Genomic DNA, 18,308 nt, shown 5'->3' with positions numbered 1-18,308 from the left:
GAGCGGGGCTGGGGCGGCGACAGGCGGCGGGGCTGGGTGGCGGGGCTGGGGTGGCGACAGGCAGCTGGTCTGGGCGGCGGGGCGGCGATGGGTGGCGGGGTCGGGCGGCCACAGGGGCAGCAACGGGCGGGGCTCTGGCGGCGAGTGGGGCTCGGGAGAATAGAATGAAATATTTTTTTATGTAACCAGTGGCATTCACTAGTAGAGAATTGGCCTTTAGTCCTGGTTGGTAGGGTGCATATCTCCCGAAAATCCATCCGGGATAAACCAACCGGGACAAAAGGGGGGGTCTTTAGTCCCGGGTCTTTTAACCGGGAGTAAAGGTCCCCCTTTAGTCCCGGTTGGTGTCACCAACCGGGACTAAAGGGCCTGCCACGCCAGGCGCGGGACAAGCCCTTTAGTCCCGGTTGGTAAAAGCAACCGGGAGTAAAGGGCGCCCCTTTAGTCCCGGTTGGTAAAAGCAACCGGGAGTAAAGGGCGCCCCTTTAGTCCCGGTTGGGTTTCCCAACCGGGAGTAAAGGGTTATCCTTTAGTCCCGGCTGGATTCCAACCGGGACTAAATGGCGCCCTGCATGGCACCTGCCTGGCGCCTGAATTTTTCATGCATGCATCACGTACGAAGTACCGTGACCCTTTTGTTAACCTTTAGTAGTTGAGATTTTTTTAGAATGAAATCAACTAGTATTTAAACGAATGGGATTTGTAATTATACAATTACTATATATATATACACAATTCTTATACACAATTCATATACACAATTCAACTAGTACAAATCGATCATAATTAGCGCGTATTATATATACAAATAAATCAAAGTATCTATCTACAATCTTCCCGTTGAGGTGTTGCTGATCGGAGTGTCTAATTGTCGTCCATCGTAATAAAATTCTCCTTTTGGATCTACCACCTCGTCCATTAGGAATCCAATGAGACCTTCACATATTGCCGCTACTCTTTCTTCCTTCAAGAGTCCTTGTTGAATATTTAACATCTATAATTTGGAAATTTGTGAATGTTACACGAACAAATACATATAAGGAGCTAGAAAATAATTAACTAGTAATAGTTTTATTTTACGTACTTTAAAGTTGTGCGGCGTCATCTTTAGTCCCTTGGGTCCCATAAAACTGTGCATGTGCTCACAGATGTAGTAGCCACATAGATTATTCCCGGGTTCCTGTCTTAAGTACTTCAGTGCGGAAAAAAATAAGTTATGAAATATTCGTGTTATACAATGTAATAAATGTGCAGACTTCATACGTACCGGGAAGTCTGTGTTCCATGTAAGTTTTTCTTTGAATGGACCTTTGTGTGTCCTTATGAATTGTTTCCATGCGCTGCGGATTAGAATAATGAATGATATAGTGTAACAGGGATAAAATTTAGGAAACAAACTTTTGCATAGAGATAAAGGTCCAGAATTATTACAAGCCTAGCATGTCTTGCGTTTCTTGGTACTCCACCGGATCTTTCCTTAACGAATCGAAGACAGTGACGTGGCTTCTTTCAGGCTCAATTATAATAAGGATCGAGTGGAAGCTACGTGCGTAAAATGTTCATGCATATTAGAGCTAACTAACATGTAGAGATAAGGAAAAAGACATCGAAAGTAGACGGTATACACACACTTACTTGAAGTTGTGTGGAAGTAGTATGAAATCCTTGAATGTTTGTTTGTCTAGGAAATTGTATACTTCCACCAAGATTTTTTCCGGCGCTAATTGTATCTGTTGTTGGTTAACTACAGATGGATCCATAAAGCCTATATGTAGGTACGTCTCTCGGCGGCATGTCTGAATTAGCATCCTACATGAAATGGAAGACGAAGTTAGTACGGTGACGCACGCCAAAATTTACATGTAGAGATAAAGGGACACTTACAGAACCCAAGCGCTGATCAGAGAGATGTCCAGGGCATCATGATAGTACACTTCGTATATATCCTTGAAGTCTAGCCACAGCACTTTCTCGCCTTCGCCGTGAAAATCTATCGGTTTTACCTTCAGGCCGAGCATCTCCCTCGAGTCAGCGGATGCCATCATGTACCATTGATGGATTGCGTACATCTTTGTTGATAGCTTCTGTACCAATGAAGGCTTTACTAGAGGTTTGCCTAGCTCATAAGGCCATCTCGGCTCAGGGGGCGGTGCAGTTGGCGTCTCAACTTGGCATTCATCAAGTCCCAGACCTGTTTCTTGCATGAACTTCAATACTTCTGCTTGTTGATCCAAGGGCATTGCTTTTACCCGTTGAGCGTCTTTTTTTGATAAATGGCTGAGGTCGGGGACAGCACCGCTGGAAGATGACTTTCCTTTCCTTTTATCCTTTTCATCAGCCTTTACTAAAGCCCATTCATAGTTTTATAAGAGTGGTATCCTTTTCTTAGCTCCTTCTTCCATCCTGATAAAAAAGTTTAAATCTCTTCGATTTACTGGCGGTGGCTCCATCTCCCTTGCATTTTTTTCTTCGGCTTGTTTCTTGAACCACTCACTAGCCTCTTGTTGGACTTCCGCCCACTGTTATGCATGAGACATTGCCTCCCAGCGTTCCTTACGAGTCACTTCAGACTCCTTTGTTTTCTTCTTTCTCTGTCTTTGCTTGGGAGGTGGTGCTCGTGACTTCTTTAGTGGTGGTGCAGGTTCCTTCATGGGGGCCGCTCTTGGTGCCGGCGACGGTGATCGGGGAGGGGTGTTGTTATTGTCGTCGTCGCTCCCACCACCAGGATATCGTGGAGATGGAGACCTTGATATAGATGGAAGGGACGGTCCTGGAGCATGTTGTGCAAGAGATGACGGTCTCGAGCTATGAGGAGAAGGTCGCTGCTGGGGATCTACGGGTGGCGGTCTTGAGCTCTGAGGAGATGGCTACGTGCCGGGAATAATGATGTAGTATTTTCGCCATAGAATGATCCCATGAAGCGCATCTGCTAGTGTCTTTTCCTCATCGCCTCCCGGGAGGTCGAGCTCTAGACCTTCATATTGGCTATCAACTATTTGCTCTACGCGGACGCGGCGTAGCCAGGTGGAATCTCCATGCCATGACTGTGTAGAGATACGAGGTAGGCTACACTAGCGCAAATAAAAAATTTCTACCGCGTAAACCAGGAAAATTGCCGTATAAGGATCACAGGATTACCACTCGACGCACTACTGGTGCGGAAGATATAGATTCGCGTCGATGCAGCGAAGTCGATCAGCGTAGTCGTACGTAGTCGATCACGTCGACGTCCAGCAGCTCCTCAGCAGCTCGTCCACGTGCAGCAAGATCGCCCTCGTGCCGTGGCTCGTCGGTGGCTCGTCGTGGCTCATCGGCGGCTCATCCAAGTGCTGTAGGCGCAACACCTCCAAGGTATCCACACGTGCAGGGAGGAAGCGTCGCAAGCCGGACTGCTAGATCCATGAGTTGCAACAGGCGAGGGCGTGGGAGGCACGGCTGATGTGTTTCGCCAAAAGGTGTAAACCCTAGGGCGCCCCCACCCCTCTATTTATAGAGGTTCCTAATGGGCCTCTGGGTCCGAGGCCCATTAGTACTTCTAAACCTAATCCAATTCGGATCACATCCGAATTGGGCTTCCAGCCCCTTAAGTGTGTGACCCTATGGGTTCGGATACATATAGACATGGCCCGAGTACTCCTACTCGGCCCAATAGTCGGTAGCGACCTCTAGCAAGACGTGCCAACTCCTATATGCACACGAAGATCATATCAGACGAACCATCACAACATTATATACATGCTATTCCCTTTGCCTCACGATATTTGGTCTAGCTTCAAGCCGATCACTCTTTCTCGATCCTGTGATTCGGAATCCCTTTGTAGGTCAACTCTTAACCATCCGTAGCATGGCCATGCATTTTCAGATCCGATCACTCGAGGGGCCCAGAGATATCACTCTCAATCAGAGAGGAGCAAATCCCATCTTGATTGACCATGTCTCACAAAATGCTTCTTGACAAACCCGAAAGCTACGTTTATAACTACCCTGTTACGGCGTAGCGTTTGATAGCCCCTAAGTAGGTCGATCCACATCTTGAATACATGCGACAATCTCAGGTCTAAGGACAATGCGTATATGTTGTTTAAAGAGAGAACTACTTCTCGTGTTGGGTCAGTCCTAGCACATGTCTCCACATGCGCCCACATTATTAGTTCAACATCTCCATGTCCATGACTTGTGAAACATAGTCATCAACTAATACATGTGCTAGTCTAATATTCATGTGTGTCCTCACATGAACTCCGACTAGGGACAACTTTAGAATAACCATACAAGTAAAGAGTTTCACACACAATTCACATAATTGCAAATCAATTCAAGTAGCCTTTAATGGATATTCAAGGAACACAATATAAATCATGGATACAAGTGGAATATCATCATCTCTATGATTGCCTCTAGGGCATACCTCCAACAGATTGCTCTGCCCCGCTAGGGTTGCTAACGCACTCCCGTACGCTACCTGTACATATAGCAGAAGTAAACAAGTTAAACTCTGATCTCGAGGCGTGGATCAATTGACAAGATTGCATAAATATTATGTATAAGTATACCTTAATAGTGAGGTTGCCGACCGGTGCATGCAGCTCACATGTGGTGCGTTGCGTGATGGCATCCGCGGGGAACCGTTGCTCCTCCGCGGGGAACCGTTGCTCCTCCACGGGTAACCTGGGTGTTTGCGCATCGGGGACCCCTGTAGAAGCACAACTACTCAAGAGGCATTGAGAAGGGCTGGCGTTGTTAGGATTCGGCAATGCTCCAGATTGGGCCAACTCCGCAACTGCGTGGGCCACTCGACGATTGATTTCCTCCATCATTCTTTGTTCTTGTGCCTGCACTTTGGATTCTAGCATCTGCCGCTAGCTCTCCTTGATCTGTTGCTTTCTTCGCTTCTGGCTTCTGTACGAGGCGCTGTCGCCTCGGAAAGCAAACTTCCACGGAACGACCCCGAACCCTCGGCAACGTCCTGGGTGCTCCGAATTACCGAGGGCCAATGTGAGCTCATCATTTTCTTGGTCCACCTTCAACCTCCCAGCCTTAGAATCTTCAATGTTCTTCACAAGATGTTCGGCCTTCTCACGTATTGTGTCATTGAAAATCGATGTCCCATCCTCTTGGCTCAGGGAGCCTTCATGAGCGTAGTACCAATTTTTTTATCGTTCGGGCCATTCAATAGTTGCCGGTACGATTCCCCGTTCGATCAGATCTTGTTCCATCTTCCTCCACTTGGGAATTGCTGAGCCATAACCACCTCGCCCCAGATGATGATGGTAGCCCTTCTGACTAGCATTTGTTGTGTTGGTCATGATCTTTTTCACACCGTCTTCACTCCTCTTATATTCAACAAATGCATCCTAGTGGTCCCTCAACTTTGGCCACACGTTGAAGTATGGAGTTCGGCCCTTCTTAATGTAGTGGGTATCCAGCATCTTCTTGAATGTCTGGAATTGTGTAGTCATCTTCTTAAGCGTCCACGCTTTCACATCCTTCTCAATATATCCTTCGGGGAATGTGAAATGTCTCTTGACGTCTTCCCACAGCATATTCTTTTCTGTCTCCGGGAGGGCGTATGGATTAGTGCTTCTGCCCTTCCATTCTCTGATGCTGATAGGCACGTTGTCCCGGACGATTGCCCTGATCTGACTCACGTACTTCTTTGCTACTTTCTCGGGAGCAACCGGCCTACCCTCTTCTGTCACTTCCGTGATGACAAGCCTCCCTTCCATCACCTTTGTACGACCTCAGGTCTTCTGTCCTTGTGTCGATCCAGAGGGCTAACAGTTCAAGATTCGTTAATTAGTACGTAGTAGTAATGGTGGCGTGAAACAATACAAGAATCGTTATATATACCTCGCCGGAACCTACGCCACAGCAAGGTGTTGCTGGGGCTCTTACTCTTCATTCCATCGGCGGACATGTTGAGGAACATGTCCGCCTGGGTGCCCTCTTCATCGGTGTACGATAGTGGAAGGTTGTCGCCACTACCATCACCAGCGATTATCTGCTCCATGAGATACCTTGTGGTCTCATCGTCTGCCATTTCAACTATTGATTGAAACATACATGGAATCATACATGACAGTCATAGAAATCGCCTTAGTTATATGTACATAAGGGTATATACATGAAATCATAAAATAACTTGAATCCCACAAAGTCCGGAATATTTATACAAATTTCTACAAATTAGTAGTACTTTGTGACGAATTTCTAGCAATAACATGAATTTGTACAAATTTCTAGTAATAACATGAATTTTGTACGAATTTCTAGCGATAACATGAATTTTTATGAATTTCAAGCAATAACATGAATTTTGTACGAATTTCTAGCAATAACATGAATTTTTACGAATTTCTAGCAATAACATGAGTTTTGTACGAATTTCTAGCAATAACATGATTTTTTTACGAATTTCTAGCAATAACATGAATTTTTACGAATTTCTAGCAATAACATGAATTTGCGGAGGCCGGGGCGGCGGAACGGCGGAGGCGGGGACGGAGCGAGGTGGCCGCAGCAACGATTAATTTCTACCAAATTTCTACTAACTTGTCCATATTTATTGGAATTTCTAGCAATAACATGAATTTGCGACGGAGGCGGAACGGCGGAGGCGGGGACGGAACCACGGACGGTGCCTAGGTTGGGACGGTGGCGGTCAGGGCGGCGGGACGGCGGAGGCGGGGACGGAACCATGACGAAACATGATTCATTTCTAACCTAGGCGGAGCGACGAACCTAATTACTACTAATTTACACTAATTTGATTTTCTAACACATATACAAAAATCTATTGAATTTCTACCTAATTACTACTCCTTTCTATTTATTTTCTAACTTAAAAAAAAGGCCCTTGCTGACGCAAGCCGGTGGGCTTGCGTCAGCAAGGCGGTACTCCCGGCGCTAGTGCCGGCGCGGCGGACCTCGCGTGCGGTCGACGGTGGCTGGGGCGACGAGGTGGTCGGGGCGGCGGGACGGCGGAGGCGACGACGGAGCGAAGGCGCGCGGGACGGCAGAGGCGGGACGGAGACGAGGCGACAACGAGGGGTGATCAGGCGGCGACCCGGGGCGACGAGGCGGCGACGAGGGGCGACGAGGCTGCGACGAGGATGGAGGCGGCGACAAGGCCCCGCGATGGAGGTGGCCGGCGGCGACGAGGTGGGGGCCGGGCGCGATGGAGGAGGATCGAGGCGGGCCGGGGCGATGGAGGAGGAGGCTGTCTAGATGCGGTCGGGCGGCGAGACGACGACGGCCAGGGCAATGGGGGACGACGACGACGGTGGTCGGTGAGAGAGGCGGACGGGCGGCAACGGAGCAGACCGCGCGCGGGATCTTGGCGAAAATTTTGCTAAGTGTAACTAACGTGGGGGGTAGAAGGGGCTACAGTGCCTTTTAACCGCCCCCCTTTTATCCCGGTTCGTAATGGCACCCGGGACTAAAGGGCCTTTTGTCCCGGGTCCCATCACCAACTGGGATAAAAGGCCCCCCCTTTATCCCGGTTGGTGACAGGACTCGGGACAAGAGGGTGAGTCCGCCAGGTGGGGCTGGGAGCCTACCCTTTTATCCTGGGTGCCACCACCAACTAGGATAACAGGGGGGGGCCTTTATCCCGGTTGCAGTTGGCAACCGGGATAAAAGGGTACGTCCCGGCGGGAGTCAAAAAGTACCCTTTTATCCCGGTTGCAGTTTGCAACCGGGATAAAAGGGGGGCCTTTTGTCCCGATTGCTGTTGGCACCCGGGACACAAGGTCCTTTCCCCATTTTCTTCTCCCGCCTGTTTTTTGGAAATGGATTTTATTTATCTTTTCACTGCATTTCAGGATGAAAAACAAAAACCTTCACATATTTTGTACATGCAAAAATATATTTAATTAGCGAGTAAATTGACAATAAGTGTGATTTAGTCATTAATTCTATACCAGTTCATTTAGCCTCTAAAATATTTATTTTACTGCATCATTGTGATCAAGAAATTATTCAATTAAATAATTTCAATGCGCAGAAAAATCCATGTATGTATGTGGTTAACATTGTTCATGTTTATCTAATAAATCTTCACCTAACAAATTTAAGAACACATGAAATCATACATAGGGTAAATTAAAAATTGTATCAATTACTACACAAAGGTTATGTAAATTTAGCGCATTACAATACAACATTGTAAAATGTCTTCTTCACGAAAGTTCCTTGATCATGATCGCGGCGTAAGTACGGAGCCTCTTCTTTGGATAGCATAATGCTTGGATCAACTTCAACGGCGAATGGAGGCATGCCATCAAACTGATCATAATCATCTGATTGGTCTGTTTTATCCTCGACTCCCACGATTTTTCTTTTACCTGTAAGAACTATGTGGCACTTTGGCTCCCATGTCTCTTCTGGATTTCTCTTGGGTTTGCTACACATGTCCTTCACATAGAACACCTGATGCACATCATTGGCAAGGACGAATGGGTCATCACTATATCCAGTCTTGCTCAGATCTACTATTGTCATTCCGTACTGATCTTTGGTTATGGCAGTTAGCTTCACCCAATTGCAAAGAAATAGAGGGATGTACAGCGGTCTATATTCGAGTTCCCATATCTCCTATATGAAACCATAATATGACTCCTTGCTATTATTTCTGTCCATAGCATCTATGCGGACACCACTATTCTGGTTCGTGCTTTTCTGGTCCTGGGCTCTCGTGTAAAATGTATAACCATTTATCTCATAGCCTTGGAATTTGACGATTGTGCTAGCAGGTCTCCTGGCTAACCAGGCAAGCTGTGGGTGAATCTCAGAGTTACCCATAAGTTGTTGGTGCAACTAGAAGGGAAAAGTTTTCATGTGATGACGGGTAAGCCAAGCATCAGATTTGGTCAGGTTTTTGGAAACTACCATCTGCCTGTGCTGCTCGATATACGGAGACACAAAGGATGACTGTTGTAGAACAGTGTAGTGTGCCTTGTCGCACAAATCAGTATCATTGCTCAAACTTGATTTCCTTCCAAGGGTGCCCATTCCTCGAAGCCTCCCCTCGTGGCGTGAAGTTGGAACCCCAATCGAGTCAATTGAATCAATAAAATCAACACAAAACTCGATCACCTCCTCTGTTCCATATCCCTTGGCGATGCTTCCTTCTGGATGGGCACGATTACGAACATAGTTTTTTAGGACTACCATGAACCTCTCGAAAGGCCACATATTGTGCAGGTACACATGTCCGAGAATACCAATCTCTTTTACTAGGTGAACCAGTAAGTGCGTCATAATATTGAAGAAGGATGGTGGAGATAACAACTCAAAACTGACAAGACATTGCACCACATCATTCTGTAGCTTTGATAGCTTGGATGGATTGATTGCCTTCTGCGAAATCGCATCGAGAAACGCGCATAGCTTTATGAGCGGCAACCGAACATTTTCTAGTAGAACACCCCTCAGTGCAACCGGAAGCAACTGGGTCATCAACATGTGGCAGTCATGAGCCTTGAGATTTGTAAACTTCTTTTGTTTCATATTTATTATTCCCTTTATATTCGAGGAGTACCCAGACGGGACCTTCATACTATTCAAGCATTCAAACATGCTATCCTTCTCTTCCTTGCTGAGTGTGTAACTAGCAGGACGTAAGTAGTGCTGTCCATTATCTCTCTTTTCCGGATGTAGGTCATCTCGTTGCCCCATGGCTTTCAGGTCTTGTCGTGCTTCTAATGTATCTTTTGAGGTCCCATAAACACCCATGAAGCCTAGCATGTTCACGCAAAGATTCTTCATCAGGTGCATCACGTCTATTGCGTTGCGAACCTCTAGGATTTCCCAATAAGGTAGCTCCCAAAATATTAACTTTTTCTGCCACATGGGTGCATGTCCGTTATCATCGTTCGGAACAGGTTGGCTACCAAGACCCTTTCCGAAGACTACATTTACATATTTCGTCATCTCGAAGACACGCTTTCCATTACAGTGTGCAGGTTTTTTACGATGGTCTGGCGCTCCTTTGAAATGCATCCCGCTCTTTCTTAGCTAGTGGTGAGCAGGGAGAAATCGACAATGACCCATATAGACGACCTTCTTACAATGTTTCAAATATATGCTGTCTGTGTCGTCTAAACAGTGGGTGCATGTCCGATATCCCTCATTTGTCTGTCCCGAAAGGTTACTCAGTGCAGGCCAATCATTGATGGTTACGAACAACAATGCTCATAGATTAAAGATCTCTTGTCTATCCTCATCCCACACACGCACACCTTCTTCCTTCCAGAGCTGTAAAAGGTTATCAACCAATGGTCTTAGGTACACGTCAATGTCGTTGCCGGGTTGTTTTGGGCCTTGGATAAGCACCGGCATCATAATGAACTTCCGCTTCATGCACAGCCAAGGAGGAAGGTTGAACATACATAGGGTCACAGGCCAAGTACTATGGCCACTACTCAACTCACTGAATGGATTGAATCCATCAGTACTTAAACCAAACCTTATGTTCCTTGCTTCACTTTCAAAGTCCGAGAATGCTCTATCAATTGATCTCCACTGTGCCCCATCTGCGGGGTGTCTCAGCATCTCATCTTCCTTACGGTCTTCTTTGTGCCATCGCATCAACTTAGCATTCGCCTTGTTCCTGAACAAGCGCTTCAAGCATGGTATTATAGAGAAATACCACATCACCTTCGCGGGAACTCTCTTCTTAGGAGACTACCCCTCGACATCACCAGGATCATCTCGCCTGATCATATACCGCAGGGCTTCGCAGACGGGACAAGCATCCAATTTCTCGTAGTCATCACCATGATAGAGGATATAGTCATTAGGGCATGCGTGTATCTTTTGAACATCCAATCCGAGAGGGCAAAGAATCTGTTTAGCTTCAGATGTTGTGGATGGTAATTCATTATTCCCAGGGAGAATCTTCTTGACAATGTTCAACATCCTCTGAAATGCCTTATCGGACACACCATTTTTTGCCTTCCATTGCACAAATTCTAGTGTCGTACCTAGTTTTTTATGGCCCTGCTGGTAACCTAGGTACAACAATTTTTGGTGATCATCTATCATGCACTGCAACTTTGCTGCTTCCTTCTCAGTTTCGCAATCTCTGTATGCATCTCGTGTCACCTGACCAAAGTAATCAGTAGGGCCATTTTCTGCAAACTCATCTTCATCAGCCTCGCCTATTGTAGTACCTGCAAAAGCTTGGCCTGCAACCCAGTCCGGAATGGTGTGATCTTCCTCCTCCTCCTTGCCATCTTCCATTACGACCCCTCGTTCACCGTGCTTGGTCCAAACCAAATAGTTAGGCATGAAACCGTATTTAAACAAGTGGCTGTGAATAGTCCCCCAGGAATCCTTTGAATACTCCTTCTTGTTATTGGAAGCATGGACAACATACGAACCCATTCTCTGGCTTGTTCGCTTTGGCCACTTCGAGAAAATAATGCAAGCCATCAATAAACACCTTGCTCCGCCTGTCTGCATTATACATCCATTGCCGGTCCATTTGCATCGTATTACGCATGAATTTGGATTACACTTGACAATGGATTACGCGTGAAAATTGATTAAAGATCCAAACAACATGGTACAATACAACAACATGAAGATCCAAATACACATATTTAAATTAAAGATCCAAACAACATGATACAATACAACAAGCCATCCACTAGTTATTATCTACGAGGACTTTAAGCATCCTTGGACGGTGAAGACGAAGGTTCCGCTGACCCAGCCTCATCCTTAGGTTTATTTGTGCCACCGGAAATGGTAGTACTAAGTGGACGTGAAACACCCGGGACTAAGGGTGGAGCATAACGACCACCAAAAGGAGGTTCCTGACCCGCGGCAACAGCTTCTTCATGACGTTGCTGCAAATAACGAAGCATTGCTTTTTCCAGCGCGCTCTTTTTCTTTGGCTTATGCTGAGGGCCAACTATGATTTTTCTCTTGCCGAAAGAGGAACCACGATCGCCCCCACCATCGCCACTTCCTCCAGTAGCAGAAGCCATCTATGTACAAAAATTATTACCTTAACACTGCATAAGTTGTTGAACTTGAAGACCGTGATCATCTCGCGAGCATGTCCTCAACTGGGCGGCACTGCACTTCGTCATGAAAGAGGTTCAATTCTACGAAAAAGGGGACACGGTCACGATGTTCGTATCCACTCTTTCTCGTAGAATCGAACCTCCTTCTTGACATACGTTGCTGCTCGGCGGAGAACATCCTCGCAGATATGACCACGGTATGCAAGTTCAATAAGTATGGATTTGAGAAACCTTATTGAATTTGATAAGTTCAACAAGTAGCAGAAGTCATCTATGTACAAAAATTCTTTCCTTACCACTGCAGAAGTTGTTGAACTTGAAGACCGTGATCATCTCGCGAGCATGTTCTCAACTGGGCGGCACCGCACTTCATCATGAAAGAGGTTAGATGCTACGAAAAAGGGGACATGGTCACGATGTCCGTATCCACTCTTTCTCGTAGAATCAAACCTCCTTCTTGACATACGTTGCTACTCGGCGGAGAACATCCTCACAGAGATGAACATGATATGCAAGTTCAACAAGTATGGATTTGAAAAACCATATTGAATTTGATAAGATAAACCGTCTAGACAAGGTAGCATCATTCTTAAACCACTGCAAGAATGCATACTATATATGACACATCAATCTCCCTCACATTCTAGCTCAAAATACCTCTCCATTTTCTACTTCATCACATTCTAGCAAATAATCTTTCCATCTCCAAAGCATAAATCAAAGCATAACACGAGGATGAAGTAGCAAACCTTCACAACACTTGTGTTGGCTGAGTGAAATCCCACGAAAATGAGGGAAAAAACTTCGGGCAGCACCTCCCTTGCTTCGGCACCACCGGAGAGTAGGTGAAGCTCAGCTCTCTTTCAATGTGCTGGACTGGCTCGGGCTGGAGAAGGAAGAAAGTCCTCTGTCTTGGTATATAATGGGGATGAGTTTTTATCTCGGTTAAAAACTCCAACCGAGACAAAAAGGAACACCTTTTGTCCTGGTTGAAGGTTTAGTCCCGGTTCGAACCTCCAACCGGGATAAAAGGTTTAGTCCCGATTGGAGGCTCCAACCGGGATAAAAGGGTCCAACCGGGATAAAAGGGTTGACCTACCTCCAACCGGGATAAAAGGGTGCCGCCACTGACAGCCCGCAACTAGCCGTTGCAACCCGGACTAAAGGGGGGCCTTTAGTCCCGATTGCAATTACCAACCGGGACTAACTCTGCCCTCCATTTTTGCCTACCGTGGCGCGTCCCCTTTTGTCCCGGGCCAACTTTAAACCGGGACAAAAGGGGGCGCATCGAAAGCTAATTCTCTACTAGTGATTTGTGGGTACCCACCAACTCCATGAGGAGGTTCAAAAGAGGTTGTTTTGGAGCAGCAAAAGAGGTGCTGCAAAACTCCACCTCCATTTGCACTACATCTCTATGGAGTTGGCAACTCCATGAAGTTTTGGAGTTGGGGTGTTTGGCTGAATTTTTTGATGGAGTTGCTGGAGTTTAGGAGTGGAGCTGTGCCAAACAGGATCTTAGAAACGCATCTCAGCCACAGGAGACAAACAAGGAGGAGAACCAGTTGGGTCGCTCAGCAATCCCGAGCGTCGTCTCGTGTAGCTGTGTTCCACGGGGATGACGCGGCCGGCGCATCAACCAATCGCTCATGCACCGTGTTTCACGACCGCCGCGGCAGAGCATGCTTTTGCATCGACCCCCAGCAGCGTTGCAGCTTCGGCTTCGCCTATGACGCAAATGGCCGCACAGGGCTCGTCCACACCAAGCATCGAGACACAGTACCCGTTGTTCGTGGAGGTAGTATAGCACACATGGATTTCATCATTCTGTCCCGAATGTAACCTGCCGATTTGGACATGAAGAAGAAACCACCAAATTCCTTCGTATGGCTATATTGGACATGAAGAAGAAACCACCAAATTTCTTCGCATGACTATATGAACTTTCTGGTGAGTGGTTTATCTCATACAATTCCACATACGATTTTTTTATGATATAGAGGGAAAAGAGGAAGGTGAGAGAGAATGAGGTGGCAGGATAACTCACAACAACGGTTGTTTCTAGATAGAGAATGAGGTGCCTGGACGTCAGGTTAAATGTGCTTTCATTTTGAAGCACGAGTGACCGACTGTATCTTGATCGCACAGTAGCATGCATGCACCCAGGATCCAGCCAGTTCTATATATATTGGAACTCAAGACGCTAGCTCCGTGTGATGCCAAACCATCCAGTATGTCTCGTGACTCAGCGACGAGGGCGCGCGGTTCGTCGAGGCCACGGCCGACGTCACCCTGGACAGCGTCATGACGCCGCTGCAGCCGGCGCCGGAACTGCTGCGCCTGCACCCGAGCGGGGACGGTGCGCCGGAGCTGATGCTCATCCAGGCCACACGCGCTTCGCGTGCGGCTCCCTCGTCGTGGGCTTCACCGCGCACCACGTCGTCGCGGACAGCCGCGCCACCAGCAACTTCTTCGTCTCGTGGAGCCAGGCCACCCGCGGGGTCCCCGTTGACCCCGCGCCCGTGCGCGACCGCGCACCTCCTTCTTCAGGCCCCGCGACCCGCCGCTGGTGGAGTTCGACCACCGCCACCTCGAGTTCAAGCCGCGGACCGACGTCGGCGGCATCCATGCCGGTGACGAGGAGGTGGCGATGCACAAGGTCCACATGAGCCGGGAGTTCATCTCCAAGATCAAGGCCAAGGCATCGCCGGTGGGCGCGCATCGGCCGTACAGCACGGTGCAGTGCCTGGTGGCCCACCTCTGCCGGTGCATGACGACGGTCCGCGGGCTGGACGAGCGCCAGGCACCACCTTGTTGATGGCCGTGGACGGGCGGGCGCGGATGGACCCGCAGGTGCCGGACGGCTACACGGGCAACGTCGTGCTGTGGGCGCGGCCCACCGCCACGGCGGGGGACCTGGTGACGAAGCCGCTGCGGCACGCGGTGGAGCTCGTCCACCGGGTGGTGAACCGGGTCGAGGACGAGGACGCCTACTTCAAGTCGTTCATCGACTTCGCGAGCTCCGGGGCGGTAGAGGAGGAGCGACTAGTGCCGACGGCGGACGCGGAGGAAATTGGTGATGACCCTGAACATCGAGGTGGACAGCTGGCTGCGGATCCCGTTCTGGGAGCTGGACTTCTGCGGCGGGCAGCCCTTCTTCTTCATGCCCAGCTACCTGCCGGCGAAGGGCCTGCTCATCCTGCTGTCGTCCTTCTACGGGGACGGCAGCGTCGACGCCTATGTTGGCCTGTACAGCCGCGACATGGACACCTTCAAGAGCTGCTGTTACTACATGGACGACGACTGAGCCAATCCGTGCGCTGCTGCGCGTGCCAGCTGTGTTGTTGTCTAACTGATTGCAGCACTCCATTTGCCGGCGCATAGTGGGGTACCGGTAACTTGTAATGAAATATTTCTCTTCGTTTCTGAATGAGCAATCTGTAAAACTGCACATTTTACTACAGTTGTTTAGTAAATCGTTGAATTTACCGGAACCAAATGTTGCAAACAAAATTGACGCACAACATCACCGTACGTCCTCAGATCAGCATGCATTCTCTGCAAATCCCCCCGGGGCTAATCTTTAGGTACGGACTGTACCCACAGTCCCATATACATGACTACATGACATCCGTTCCACAGACTAGGCGAATTCCAACTACGAACAACTAAACCCTCCATGCTGTTGAACTCCCTCAGGCTTCTCTTAAAGCAGATTCTTGATAAAAAGAACTAGTCTGCCCTTAAACATATTTGAACCCATGCTTCCTGAAGTATTCTCGAAATCCATACACGCTCTGGTCATAGTTGAACTGCAGAAGAGGATACTATCGTGCTTAACAAAGAATGCAGAACCCACATCTATAAAGCATTGGACTGGCACAGGTTCATCCGGGATAATTTTGAAGGTCTGACCATAAATTCAGAGCACTAACTACTTACAGGTAAAACTTTTACAGAATATTTAGTGATGTTGGGATCCACACTCTTTCCATGGCTAGCAGCCTGACAAAATAAGGAGCCAGTCATTACAAACACAGAATGAAGTAAATCGAATGGTGTGCTTGTTGGATATATAAGCACTTTTAGTTTTAACTAGTAGAAATGCCCGTGCGTTGCTACGGGTCTTTACCCTCTGTAAAATAATTATCTTCTTATTCCCGATTCATATTTCATAATGCTATATCCACTTTTCTTCTTCTCTTTCCCAGAATTTTGCACACGGTAAAAATTTAAGAAGTACATTAGCTATCACAAGAAGAAAAATTCAATTGCTACCAATGTGACGGGAACGGTAAGATCATAAGCAACTATTTTCAAAGTTGGGAATGACACATTTCTTGACCGATTTAAATTATGCTACAATCAAAATATTTTCAGCATTGCCTGCAGAATTACTCCAAAAATATTCTCCAGTCTTGAGGCTTCACTTATTGCAGTCTTCAAAGAAAGATGAAGGAATATCTTGTGGAGATACCATTGTCTACAGACACCCAAATTGTAAACATGTTTAAGCAGACAAATTTTAACAGAGTACAACATGCCGAAAATAGCAACCAAATTGAGATAATGGATGTACCTTGGGGTGTTCGTACTTCTCTGTGATAGCTTTTAGGTCCGTCCACCGGATGATGAACAACAGTTCATGTATGATGACAAAAACCACTTGTTCCTGCAGGTGGATGAAATTGAGGAAGACGTGAAGGCCATCATTGAGCTGATTATGGATCACAGCAAGCATGTTCATGCGAAGGCATGGCACACGAGTAACAGTTCTCAAAACCAAATGGGGGAACCTAAAGTATTCTTTAAGTCCATAATTCCAGACATTGGGTTCTTCTCCTTGTCCATGCTTGGCTTGAACTGTGAACAAAAACAGAAGTTTAGTCAGTAAACTATCTCAAGTGTCATGTGACGAGCCTAGCACTATTCAGACAGGTTCTATAACAAACTAATCTGTCTATGTTTTAGGATTTGCACATGTTGTTAGCATTTGCTAATGTCTAACTACGAAATTTCAGTTTCCTATAGACAAAATCAATAAAAAAAGTAGTGTCCTACGTACCATTTTTCAGTCATTCAGGGAAATTCAATATCAGACAGATTAAATATGGAACTGGAATATCACAAAGAAGATTAAATTAGCACAACACAGTCAGTACCTTGTCTTCCTTGAAATACAGGTCTAACCAGTTGCCTTTAGAAGTTTTGCAAAGGGTAACAACAACCTTTGTAGGTGCAGGACCCATCTACCGGTAGTTTTCACTGTCCCTGATAACTTCTGCATAAAAACCATATCTACAGGGAAAGTAATAATTTAACATCACCAATGAGCATTAACCGTCTGCAAAAATAATTGATGATTCCATATTATGTACAGACATACAGTGGGATGAGCACTTTAATTACCATCAGGGACACTTTTCGTGCTAGACAATCTGATCGAATTTTGTTCTGATGTATTTCTTTGTTTGATAAATCCACCTGAAAGTAAAGCACTGACGTTTTAGGTCACTTTCTGAGTCGTTATTTTATTCATGGAATTTCTTTAAGACTGGAAGAAGAATGTCGATGCATGTGGAATGATGCATATACGTGTCTTAACATGAAAGGACAGTGCAATGATCACCGGGAGGGATTATGAGCAGCTCTCAACAGATACATGCACATTGCAGATGTAACATCAATTTAAAAAGTTTGTATTACCTCTGCTCGCTTTTTTCTTGTTGCGACATGCAAAGCCGTGTTCCCATTTTTATCTGGCAGCATTACAATTGCTGGATCAGCATCCACTAAGGCTCTAAGAACATCACAGCTTGTTCCCTTTACGGCCATATGAAGAGCAGTTTGACCTTTCTTGTCATTTCTTCTTGCTAGCTGAGGATCTTTCTCAAGTAATGTTTTGACAATTCCAACATGTCCCTGTCGAGCAGCGAAATGTAAGGCATTTTTTCCATTGTCTCTGGCCATTTCCACCAATCCAAAGTAATCTTGTTCCAACAACAGTTCAACAACTTCGATATGGCCCCTCATAGCTGCTGATATAAGCGGGGTAGTATTTCCAAGACCAAATGTCTTGGCAAGCATCCTGTCATGAAGTAACATTTCCTGCACAACAGCTGATAAGAAAGTACTCCTAGGCGTTAGGATATTTTTCTCCCTGTTAAATGTTAATATAACAAACAGGAACAGCTGAAATAAAGATACTTTTTAGAGTAAGTCAATGCATATGGATTGTATAATCCCAAATTTCCCTTGATATAAGCGAATAGGTTA

The 18,308-nt window shown here is 46.6% G+C and overlaps 1 pseudogene; it reads left to right on the top strand.

Moving 5' to 3' along the window:
• Nucleotides 1–13,770: 13,770 nt before the first annotated feature.
• Nucleotides 13,771–15,339, top strand: LOC101786727 (annotated as a pseudogene).
• Nucleotides 15,340–18,308: the final 2,969 nt, after the last annotated feature.

The sequence above is a fragment of the Setaria italica genome, chromosome IV (assembly GCF_000263155.2).
Source record: "Setaria italica strain Yugu1 chromosome IV, Setaria_italica_v2.0, whole genome shotgun sequence".
Classification (NCBI taxonomy): domain Eukaryota; kingdom Viridiplantae; phylum Streptophyta; class Magnoliopsida; order Poales; family Poaceae; genus Setaria; species Setaria italica.
Note: the sequence above shows the minus strand (reverse complement) of the source record. Positions and strands in the feature narration are given on the sequence as shown.